Consider the following 13,011-nt stretch of genomic DNA (forward strand, 5'->3'; position numbering starts at 1 on the left):
GACACCTCCGGTTAGTCTCTCTGTTTCACACCGTGGTCTGGAACATCAGACACCTCTAGTTAGTATCTCTGATCAGACACCTCCGGTTAGTCTCTCTGATCAGACACCTCCGGTTAGTCTCTCTGTTTCACACCGTGGTCTGGAACATCAGACACCTCTAGTTAGTATCTCTGATCAGACACCTCCGGTTAGTCTCTCTGATCAGACACCTCCGGTTAGTCTCTGATCAGACACCTCCAGTTAGTCTCTCTGTTTCACACCGTGGTCTGGAACATCAGACACCTCTAGTTAGTATCTCTGATCAGACACCTCCGGTTAGTCTCTCTGATCAGACACCTCCAGTTAGTCTCTCTGTTTCACACCGTGGTCTGAACATCAGACACCTCCGGTTAGTATCTCTGATCAGACACCTCCGGTTAGTCTCTCTGATCAGACACCTCCAGTTAGTCTCTCTGTTTCACACCGTGGTCTGGAACATCAGACACCTCCGGTTAGTCCTCTGATCAGACACCTCCGGTTAGTCTCTCTGATCAGACACCTCCGGATAGTATCTCTGATCAGACACCTCCGGTTAGTCTCTCTGATCAGACACCTCCGGTTAGTCTCTCTGATCAGACACCTCCGGTTAGTATCTCTGTTTCACACCGTGGTCTGGAACATCAGACACCTCCGGTTAGTATCTCTGATCAGACACCTCCAGTTAGTCTCTCTGTTTCACACCGTGGTCTGGAACATCAGACACCTCTAGTTAGTATCTCTGATCAGACACCTCCGGTTAGTCTCTCTGATCAGACACCTCTGGTTAGTCTTTCTGTTTCACACCGTGGTCTGGAACATCAGACACCTCTAGTTAGTATCTCTGATCAGACACCTCCGGTTAGTCTCTCTGTTTCACACCGTGGTCTGGAACATCAGACACCTCTAGTTAGTATCTCTGATCAGACACCTCCGGTTAGTCTCTGATCAGACACCTCCGGTTAGTCTCTCTGTTTCACACCGTGGTCTGGAACATCAGACACCTCCGGTTAGTATCTCTGATCAGACACCTCCGGTTAGTCTCTCTGATCAGACACCTCCAGTTAGTCTCTCTGTTTCACACCGTGGTCTGGAACATCAGACACCTCTAGTTAGTATCTCTGATCAGACACCTCCGGTTAGTCTCTCTGATCAGACACCTCCGGTTAGTCTCTCTGATCAGACACCTCCGGTTAGTCTCTCTGATCAGACACCTCCAGTTAGTCTCTCTGTTTCACACCGTGGTCTGGAACATCAGACACCTCTAGTTAGTATCTCAGTCTTTATCTCAATTTCAAAATCAATTTAAGGGGCTTTATTGGTGTGGGAAACATATGTTTACATTGCAAGTGAAATAGATGAAATAGACAACAAAAACTGAACAGTAAACATTACACTCACAGAAGTTCCAAAGGAATAGAGACATTTCAAATGTCATATGTCTATATACAGTGTTGTAACGATGTCCAAATGGTTAAAGTACACAAGGGAAAATAAATAAGCATAAATATGGGTTGTATTTACACTGGTGTTTGTTCTTCACTGGTTGCCCTTTTCTTGTGGCAACAGGTCACAAATCTTGCTGCTGTGATTGAACACTGTGGTATTTCACCCAGTAGATATGGGACTTTATCAAAATTGGATATGTTTTCAAATTATTTGTGGATCTGTGTAATCTGAGGGAAATTTGTGTCTCTAATATGGTCATACATTGGACAGGAGGTTAGGAAATGCAGCTCAGTTTCCACATCATTTTGTGGGCAGTGTGCACATAGCCTGTCTTCTCTTGAGAGCCAACAGTGTGACCTTTCTCAATAGCAAGGCTATGCTCACAGTACATAGTCAAAGCTTCTGTTCATTGTGGGTCAGTCACAGTGGTCAGGTATTGTGTACTCTCTCACAGTGGTCAGGCCACTGTGTACTCTCTGTTTAGGGCCAAAGAGCATTCTTGTTTGCTCTGTTTTTTGTTAATTCTTTCCAAAGTAAATATCTTTTTGTTTTCACATGATTTGGTTGAGTCTAATTGTGTTGCTGTCCTGGGGTTCTGTGGGGTCTGTTTGTGTTTGTGAACAGAGCCCCAGGACCAGCTTGCTTCGGGAATCTTTTCCAGGTTCATCTGTTACAGGAATTAAATTCCTTTATGTTTTATTTAACTAATTTAATTAAACACTCTGCCCACTCCTAAGAATTTGTAAGACCCTTATTTGCATAAAATGGACAGAGACCAGTCTCAAAATCAATCAGTAGCGTTTATTCTCGAGAGTAGTGAACACGATACAGTTTACCACAGGTTATAAACTGAAAATGACGTCATTAGTTCCAGTACCAACCCGTCTCTTCTCCCAACCTGGTACAAAGGCAGTATCTCAAGCCTTCCCACATCGTCTCCCTACCAATTTAATATAATTTATGACCGAGCCAAGGTCTTCCTGTGTAGATAAGCATTCTAGCCAGTCTGACGATAAGTTCATTCATTTCTACCAAGGAACAGACAGTCTGTAACGGCTTTCTTCTGTTGAAGGAGGAGCGGACCAAAATGCAGCGTGATGGTTACTCATAACTGTGTATAATAATATAATAACCAAGTATAATAACTGAGTGTATAATAACTAGGTATAATAACCGTGTATAACCATGTATAAGAACTAACTGTGTGTGTGTATACTAACTGTGTGTGTATACTAACTGTGTGTGTATACTAACTGTGTGTGTGTATATTAACTGTGTGTGTGTATATTAACTGTATGTGTGTATATTAACTGTATGTGTGTATACTAACTGTGTGTGTGTATATTAACTGTGTGTGTGTATACTAACTGTGTGTGTGTATATTAACTGTGTGTGTGTATACTAACTGTGTGTGTGTTTACTAACTGTGTGTGTATACTAACTGTGTGTGTGTATATTAACTGTGTGTGTATACTAACTGTGTGTGTGTATATTAACTGTGTGTGTGTATATTAACTGCGTGTGTGTATACTAACTGCGTGTGTGTATACTAACTGTGTGTGTGTATATTAACTGTATGTGTGTATACTAACTGTATGTGTGTATACTAACTGTGTGTGTATACTAACTGTGTGTGTGTATATTAACTGTGTGTGTATACTAACTGTGTGTGTATATTAACTGTGTGTGTGTATACTAACTGTGTGTGTGTATACTAACTGTGTGTGTATACTAACTGTGTGTGTATACTAACTGTGTGTGTATATTAACTGTGTGTGTGTATACTAACTGTGTGTGTATACTAACTGTGTGTGTATATTAACTGTGTGTGTATATTAACTGTGTGTGTATACTAACTGTGTGTGTGTGTGTATATTAACTGTGTGTGTGTATATTAACTGTGTGTGTATACTAACTGTGTGTGTGTGTGTATATTAACTGTGTGTGTGTATATTAACTGTGTGTGTATACTAACTGTGTGTGTGTGTGTATACTAACTGTGTGTGTGTGTGTATATTAACTGTGTGTGTATACTAACTGTGTGTGTGTGTATACTAACTGTGTGTGTGTGTGTATATTAACTGTGTGTGTGTATATTAACTGTGTGTGTATACTAACTGTGTGTGTGTATACTAACTGTGTGTGTGTATACTAACTGTGTGTGTATATTGACTGTGTGTGTATATTAACTGTGTGTGTATACTAACTGTGTGTGTATACTAACTGTGTGTGTGTATACTAACTGTGTGTATATTAACTGTGTGTGTGTATATTAACTGTGTGTGTGTATATAACTGTGTGTGTGTATACTAACTGTGTGTGTGTATATTAACTGTGTGTGTATACTAACTGTGTGTGTGTATACTAACTGTGTGTGTGTATATTAACTGTGTGTGTATACTAACTGTGTGTGTGTATATTAACTGTGTGTGTGTATATTAACTGTGTGTGTATATTAACTGTGTGTGTGTATACTAACTGTGTGTCTCTCTACAGTAGAGTGGAGCAGCGTTTCCACATGTGTGACAGAATGGCCATCTACTTCTTCATCGCTGCTTCCTACACCCCCTGGTAGGTGTGTGTGTGTGTGTATACACCCCCTGGTAAGTGTGTATACACCACCTGGTAGGTGTGTGTATACACCCCCTGGTAGGTGTGTGTGTGTACACCCCCTGGTAGGTGTGTGTGTGTGTATACACCCCCTGGTAGGTGTGTGTGTGTATACACCCCCTGGTAAGTGTGTATACACCACCTGGTAGGTGTGTGTGTGTACACCCCCTGGTAGGTGTGTGTGTGTGTGTATACACCCCCTGGTAGGTGTGTGTGTGTACACCCCCTGGTAGGTGTGTGTGTGTGTACACCCCCTGGTAGGTGTGTGTGTGTGTACACCCCCTGGTAGGTGTGTGTGTGTGTTTGTGTATACACCCCCTGGTAGGTGTGTGTGTGTGTTTGTGTATACACCCCCTGGTAGGTGTGTGTGTGTGTGTGTACATCCCCTGGTAGGTGTGTGTGTATACACCCCTGGTAGGTGTGTGTGTGTATACACCCACTGGTAGGTGGGTGTGTGTGTATACACCCACTGGTAGGTGTGTGTGTATACACCCCCTGGTAGGTGTGTGTGTATACACCTCCTGGTAGGTGTGTGTGTGTACACCCCCTGGTAGGTGTGTGTGTGTGTACACCCCCTGGTAGGTGTGTGTTTGTGTGTGTACACCCCCTGGTAGGTGTGTGTGTGTACAACCCCTGGTAGGTGTGTGTGTACACCCCCTGGTAGGTGTGTGTGTGTGTACACCCCCTGGTAGGTGTGTGTGTGTGTGCACCCCCTGGTAGGTGTGTGTGTGTGCACCCCCTGGTAGGTGTGTGTGTATACACCCCCTGGTAGGTGTGTGTGTGTATACACCCACTGGTAGATGTGTGTATACACCCCCTGGTAGGTGTGTGTCTGTACACCCCCTGGCAGGTGTGTGTGTTTGTGTGTACACCCCCTGGTAGGTGTGTGTGTGTGTGTGTGCACCCCCTGGTAGGTGTGTGTGTGTACACCCCCTTTTAGATGTGTGTGTGTGTGTGTACACGCCCTGGTAGGTGTGTGTGTGTACATCCCCTGGTAGGTGTGTGTGTGTGTGTGTACACCCCCTGGTAGGTGTGTGTGTGTGTTTGTGCACCTCCTGGTAGGTGTGTATGTACACCCCCTTTTAGATGTGTGTGTGTGTACACGCCCTGGTAGGTGTGTGTGTGTACATCCCCTGGTAGGTGTGTGTGTGTGTGTGTGCACCCCCTGGTAGGTGTGTGTGTGTACACCCCCTTTTAGATGTGTGTGTGTGTGTGTGTACACGCCCTGGTAGGTGTGTGTGTGTACATCCCCTGGTAGGTGTGTGTGTGTGTGTGTGTGTGTGTACATCCCCTGGTAGGTGTGTGTGTGTGTGTACACCCCCTTTTAGATATGTGTGTGTACACCCCCTGCTACATTAGTTTTCCTAACCTGCTAAGTCAATTCTCCTAACCTGCTAAGTCAATTCTCCTAACCTGCTACGTTAATTCTCCTAACCTGCTACATCAATTCTCCTAACCTGCTACATCAATTCTCCTAACCTGCTACGTCAATTCTCCTAACCTGCTACATTAATTCTCCTAACCTGCTACGTCAATTCTCCTAACCTGCTACGTCAATTCTCCTAACCTGCTACGTTAATTCTCCTAACCTGCTACATCAATTCTCCTAACCTGCTACATCAATTCTCCTAACCTGCTATGTCAATTCTCCTAACCAACTACGTCAATTCTCCTAACCAACTACGTCAATTCTCCTAACCTGCTACGTCAATTCTCCTAACCTGCTACATTAATTCTCCTAACCTGCTACATTAATTCTCCTAACCTGCTACATCAATTCTCCCAACCTGCTATGTCAATTCTCCTAACCAACTACGTCAATTCTCCTAACCAACTACGTCAATTCTCCTAACCTGCTACGTTAATTCTCCTAACCTGCTACGCTAATTCTCCTAACCTGCTACATTAATTCTCCTAACCTGCTACGCTAATTCTCCTAACCTGCTACGTCAATTCTCCTAACCTGCTACGCTAATTCTCCTAACCTGCTACATTAATTCTCCTAACCTGCTACGCTAATTCTCCTAACCTGCTACGTCAATTCTCCTAACCTGCTACGTTAATTCTCCTAACCTGCTACATTAATTCTCCTAACCTGCTACGTTAGTTCTCCTAACCTGCTACATTAATTCTCCTAACCTGCTACGTTAGTTCTCCTAACCTGCTACATTAATTCTCCTAACCTGCTATGTCAATTCTCCTAACCTGCTACGTTAATTCTCCTAACCTGCTACGCTAATTCTCCTAACCTGCTACATTAGTTCTCCTAACCTGCTACATTAATTCTCCTAACCTGCTATGTCAATTCTCCTAACCTGCTACGTCAATTCTCCTAACCTGCTACGCTAATTCTCCTAACCTGCTACATTAATTCTCCTAACCTGCTACGCTAATTCTCCTAACCTGCTACATTAATTCTCCTAACCTGCTACATTAATTCTCCTAACCTGCTATGTCAATTCTCCTAACCAACTACGTCAATTCTCCTAACCTGCTACGTTAATTCTCCTAACCTGCTACGTCAATTCTCCTAACCTGCTACGTTAATTCTCCTAACCTGCTACATTAATTCTCCTAACCTGCTACGCTAATTCTCCTAACCTGCTACATTAATTCTCCTAACCTGCTATGTCAATTCTCCTAACCAACTACATCAATTCTCCTAACCTGCTACATTAATTCTCCTAACCTGCTACGCTAATTCTCCTAACCTGCTACATTAATTCTCCTAACCTGCTACGTTAGTTCTCCTAACCTGCTACATTAATTCTCCTAACCTGCTATGTCAATTCTCCTAACCTGCTACGTTAATTCTCCTAACCTGCTACATTAATTCTCCTAACCTGCTACGTTAATTCTCCTAACCTGCTATGTCAATTCTCCTAACCTGCTACATTAATTCTCCTAACCTGCTACGTCAATTCTCCTAACCTGCTACGTTAATTCTCCTAACCTGCTACATTAATTCTCCTAACCTGCTACGCTAATTCTCCTAACCTGCTACGTTAGTTCTCCTAACCTGCTACGTGAACAAAGCATCATTATCGCTACACAGGAACTGACCAATGAAAACGCGTTAACAAACAAAAAACAACACCGCTCAATCAAAACTTTCTGACCAATCACAGAGCGCTGATGTTTCATCCGTCGATTATGATCCACCCACTTATTCCACCAATCACACTGTCGTACACCTTCCATATGAAGTTCCCCATACTGAGACAGAAGGAGTTGTGTGTTTCTAGGTTGATGCTGAGGGAGTTGGGTCCGTGGTCATGTGTTTCTAGGTTGATGCTGAGGGAGTTGGGTCCGTGGTCATGTGTTTCTAGGTTGATGCTGAGGGAGTTGGGTCCGTGGTCATGTGTTTCTAGGTTGATGCTGAGGGAGTTGGGTCCGTGGTCATGTGTTTCAGGTTGATGCTGAGGGAGTTGGGTCCGTGGTCATGTGTTTCTAGGTTGATGCTGCGGGAGTTGGGTCCGTGGTCATGTGTTTCTAGGTTGATGCTGCGGGAGTTGGGTCCGTGGTCATGCGTTTCTAGGTTGATGCTGAGGGAGTTGGGTCCGTGGTCATGCGTTTCTAGGTTGATGCTGAGGGAGTTGGGTCCGTGGTCATGCGGTTTCTAGGTTGATGCTGAGGAGGAGTTGGGTCCGTGGTCATGTGTTTCTAGGTTGATGCTGAGGGAGTTGGGTCCGTGGTCATGTGTTTCTAGGTTGATGCTGCGGGAGTTGGGTCCGTGGTCATGTGTTTCTAGGTTGATGCTGAGGGAGTTGGGTCCGTGGTCATGTGTTTCTAGGTTGATGCTGAGGGAGTTGGGTCCGTGGTCATGTGTTTCTAGGTTGATGCTGAGGGAGTTGGGTCCGTGGTCATGTGTTTCTAGGTTGATGCTGAGGGAGTTGGGTCCGTGGTCATGTGTTTCTAGGTTGATGCTGCGGGAGTTGGGTCCGTGGTTTCAGGTTGATGCTGAGGGAGTTGGGTCCGTGGTCATGTGTTTCTAGGTTGATGCTGCGGGAGTGTTTCTAGGGTGCTGAGGGAGTTGGGTCGTGGTCATGTGTTTCTAGGTTGATGCTGAGGGAGTTGGGTCCGTGGTCATGTGTTTCTAGGTTGATGCTGAGGGAGTTGGGTCCGTGGTCATGTGTTTCTAGGTTGATGCTGAGGGAGTTGGGTCCGTGGTCATGTGTTTCTAGGTTGATGCTGAGGGAGTTGGGTCCGTGGTCATGTGTTTCTAGGTTGATGCTGAGGGAGTTTTCAGGGTCCGTGGTCATGTGTTTCTAGGTTGATGCTGAGGGAGTTGGGTCCGTGGTCATGTGTTTCTAGGTTGATGCTGAGGGAGTTGGGTCCGTGGTCATGTGTTTCTAGGTTGATGCTGAGGGAGTTGGGTCCGTGGTCATGTGTTTCAGGTTGATGCTGAGGAGTTGGGTCCGTGGTCATGTGTTTCTAGGTTGATGCTGAGGGAGTTGGGTCCGTGGTCATGTGTTTCTAGGTTGATGCTGAGGGAGTTGGGTCCGTGGTCATGTGTTTCTAGTTTCTAGGTTGATGCTGAGGGAGTTGGGTCCGTGGTCATGTGTTTCTAGGTTGATGCTGAGGGAGTTGGGTCCGTGGTCATGTGTTTCTAGGTTGATGCTGAGGGAGTTGGGTCCGTGGTCATGTGTTTCTAGGTTGATGCTGAGGGAGTTGGGTCCGTGGTCATGTGTTTCTAGGTTGATGCTGAGGTAGTTGGGTCCGTGGTCATGTGTTTCTAGGTTGATGCTGCGGGAGTTGGGTCCGTGGTCATGTGTTTCTAGGTTGATGCTGCGGGAGTTGGGTCCGTGGTCATGTGTTTCTAGGTTGATGCTGCGGGAGTTGGGTCCGTGGTCATGTGTTTCTAGGTTGATGCTGAGGGAGTTGGGTCCGTGGTCATGTGTTTCTAGGTTGATGCTGAGGGAGTTGGGTCCGTGGTCATGTGTTTCTAGGTTGATGCTGAGGGAGTTGGGTCCGTGGTCATGTGTTTCTAGGTTGATGCTGAGGGAGTTGGGTCCGTGGTCATGTGTTTCTAGGTTGATGCTGAGGGAGTTGGGTCCGTGGTCATGTGTTTCTAGGTTGATGCTGAGGGAGTTGGGTCCGTGGTCATGTGTTTCTAGGTTGATGCTGAGGGAGTTGGGTCCGTGGTCATGTGTTTCTAGGTTGATGCTGAGGGAGTTGGGTCCGTGGTCATGTGTTTCTAGGTTGATGCTGCGGGAGTTGGGTCCGTGGTCATGTGTTTCTAGGTTGATGCTGAGGGAGTTGGGTCCGTGGTCATGTGTTTCTAGGTTGATGCTGAGGAGTTGGGTCCGTGGTCATGTGTTTCTAGGTTGATGCTGCGGGAGTTGGGTCCGTGGTCATGTGTTTCTAGGTTGATGCTGAGGGAGTTGGGTCCGTGGTCATGTGTTTCAGGTTGATGCTGAGGGAGTTGGGTCCGTGGTCATGCGTTTCTAGGTTGATGCTGAGGGAGGTGGGTCCGTGGTCATGCGTTTCTAGGTTGATGCTGAGGGAGTTGGGTCCGTGGTCATGTGTTTCTAGGTTGATGCTGAGGGAGTTGGGTCCGTGGTCATGTGTTTCTAGGTTGATGCTGAGGGAGTTGGGTCCGTGGTCGAGTCACATGCGATGGATTATCTGGATCATGGCAGTTATCGGCTCCACATACGTCTTCTACTTCCACGAGAGGTACCACACACACACACACTCACACGCCGCATGTACACACACGCCGCATGTACACACACACCATTCTCCCTGACGTTAATAATCTCAGGTGATGTCACTCCCTGCAGGTATAAACTGTTGGAGTTACTAGGATACGTGGCCATGGGGGCGGGGCCTGCACTTGTCATCCTGTCCATGGTAACACACACACACCATTGATTGTCCAGAAACATTTACCTAAAGTCAATGTTCAAGTTTTCAAAGGAGTTTATCCCCTAAACCCCGATCTTGTGTGTGTTTGTTGCAGGCGGACAGGGCAGGTTTGTGTGAGCTGGCGGTGGGTGGGATTTTCTACGTAGTGGGTGTGGCCTTCTTTAAGAGCGATGGAGTCGTCCCATTCGCCACGCCATCTGGCACCTGTTCGTTGCCATGGGAGCAGCTACACACTACTACGCTATCTGGAGACACCTGTACACACCTGGACACTGAGACACACCTACCGTGGTGCTAGCTAAACAGGGATCTGGTCCTGTACACACCTGGACACTGAGACACACCTACCGTGGTGATAACTAAACAGGGATCTGGTCCTGTACACACCTGGACACTGAGACACACCTACCGTGGTGATAACTAAACAGGGATCTGGTCCTGTACACACCTGGACACTGAGACACACCTACCGTGGTGCTAGCTAAACAGGGATCTGGTCCTGTACACACCTGGACACTGAGACACACACCTACCGTGGTGATAACTAAACAGGGAATTGAAGGATCTCTGTCCAATTAGAGACAGGAATCAGGGAATTGAAGGATCTCTGTCCAATTAGAGACAGGAATCAGTCAACTACCAGAAGGATCTCTGTCCAATTAGAGACAGGAATCAGTGAACTGGAAGGATCTCTGTCCAATTAGAGACAGGAATCAGTGAACTGAAGGATCTCTGTCCAATTAGAAACAGGAATCAGTGAACTGAAGGATCTCTGTCCAATTAGAGACAGGAATCAGTGAACTGAAGGATCTCTGTCCAATTAGAGACAGGAATCAATGAATTACCATAAAGATCATCAAGGACAAGAACCACCCGAGCCACTGCCTGTTCACCCCGGTATCATCCAGAAGGCGAGGTCAGTACAGGTGCATCAAAGCTGGGACCGAGAGACTGAAAAACAGCTTCTATCTCAAGGCCATCAGACTGTTAAACAGCCACCACTAACATTGAGTGGCTGCTGCCAACACACTGACTCAACTCCAGCCACTTTAATAATTCAAAATTGATGAAAAATGTATCACTAGTCACTTTAAACAATGCCACTTAATATGTTGATATGGGTTATATATGGCCGTTCGGCCATCGCTCATCCATATATCTTTATGTACATATTCTTTACCTTATACACACAAGTGTAAAGGGATAGTAGTTTTGGAATTGTTAGGTTAGATTACTCGTTGGTTATTACTGCATTGTCGGAACTAGAAGCACAAGCATTTCACACTCGCATTAACATCTGCTAACCATGATGTGACCAATAAAATTTGAATTGGATCTCTGTCCAATTAGAAACAGGAATCAATGAACTACCAGAAGGATCTCTGTCCTTGTCCAATTAGAGACAGGAATCAATGAACTACCAGAAGGACCTCTGTCCAATTAGACACAGGATTCAGTGAACTACCAGAAGGATCTCTGTCCAATTAGAGACAGGATTCAGTGAACTACCAGAAGGATCTCTGTCCAATTAGAGACAGGATTCAGTGAACTACCAGAAGGATCTCTGTCCAATTAGAGACAGGATTCAGTGAACTGCCAGAAGGATCTCTGTCCAATTAGAGACAGGATTCAGTGAACTACCAGAAGGATCTCTGTCCAATTAGAGACAGGATTCAGTGAACTACCAGAAGGATCTCTGTCCAATTAGAGACAGGAATCAGTGAACTACCAGAAGGATCTCTGTCCAATTAGAGACAGGATTCAGTGAACTGCCAGAAGGATCTCTGTCCAATTAGAGACAGGATTCAGTGAACTACCAGAAGGATCTCTGTCCAATTAGAGACAGGATTCAGTGAACTACCAGAAGGATCTCTGTCCAATTAGAGACAGGATTCAGTGAACTGCCAGAAGGATCTCTGTCCAATTAGAGACAGGAATCAATGAACTTACAGAAGGATCTCTGTCCAATTAGAGACAGGATTCAGTGAACTACCAGAAGGATCTCTGTCCAATTAGAGACAGGATTCAGTGAACTACCAGAAGGATCTCTGTCCAATTAGAGACAGGATTCAGTGAACTACCAGAAGGATCTCTGTCCAATTAGAGACAGGATTCAGTGAACTACCAGAAGGATCTCTGTCCAATTAGAGACAGGATTCAGTGAACTACCAGAAGGATCTCTGTCCAATTAGAGACAGGATTCAGTGAACTACCAGAAGGATCTCTGTCCAATTAGAGACAGGATTCAGTGAACTACCAGAAGGATCTCTGTCCAATTAGAGACAGGATTCAGTGAACTGCCAGAAGGATCTCTGTCCAATTAGACAGATTCAGTGAACTACCAGGATCTCTGTCCAATTAGAGACAGGATTCAGTGAACTACCAGAAGGATCTCTGTCCAATTAGAGACAGGATTCAGTGAACTACCAGAAGGATCTCTGTCCAATTAGAGACAGGATTCAGTGAACTACCAGAAGGATCTCTGTCCAATTAGAGACAGGATTCAGTGAACTACCAGAAGGATCTCTGTCCAATTAGACAGGATTCAGTGAACTACCAGAAGGATCTCTGTCCAATTAGAGACAGGATTCAGTGAACTACCAGAAGGAAGACCTGACCTGCACTACAGTCAACCTCGTTATACTGACACCTTTAAGGAGTAATACTGTGGTACCTTTATACTGACACCTTTAATTAGTAATACTGTGGTACCTTTATACTGACACCTTTAATTAGTAATACTGTGGTACCTTTAAGGAGTAATACTGTGGTACCTTTAAGGAGTAATACTGTGGTACCTTTATACTGACACCTTTAAGGAGTAATACTGTGGTACCTTTAAGGAGTAATACTGTGGTACCTTTATACTGACACCTTTAAGGAGTAATACTGTGGTACCTTTAAGGAGTAATACTGTGGTACCTTTATACTGACACCTTTAAGGAGTAATACTGTGGTACCTTTAAGGAGTAATACTGTGGTACCTTTATACTGACACCTTTAAGGAGTAATACTGTGGTACCTTTATACTGACACCTTTAAGGAGTAATACTGTGGTACCTTTAT

The 13,011-nt window shown here is 45.2% G+C and overlaps 1 pseudogene; it reads left to right on the top strand.

The window, feature by feature from the left end:
* Nucleotides 1-2,198: 2,198 nt before the first annotated feature.
* On the top strand, nt 2,199-11,213 carry LOC135534506 (monocyte to macrophage differentiation factor 2-like; annotated as a pseudogene).
* Nucleotides 11,214-13,011: the final 1,798 nt, after the last annotated feature.

Source organism: Oncorhynchus masou, unplaced genomic scaffold (genome assembly GCF_036934945.1).
Source record: "Oncorhynchus masou masou isolate Uvic2021 unplaced genomic scaffold, UVic_Omas_1.1 unplaced_scaffold_3498, whole genome shotgun sequence".
In the NCBI taxonomy this organism is placed as follows: domain Eukaryota; kingdom Metazoa; phylum Chordata; class Actinopteri; order Salmoniformes; family Salmonidae; genus Oncorhynchus; species Oncorhynchus masou.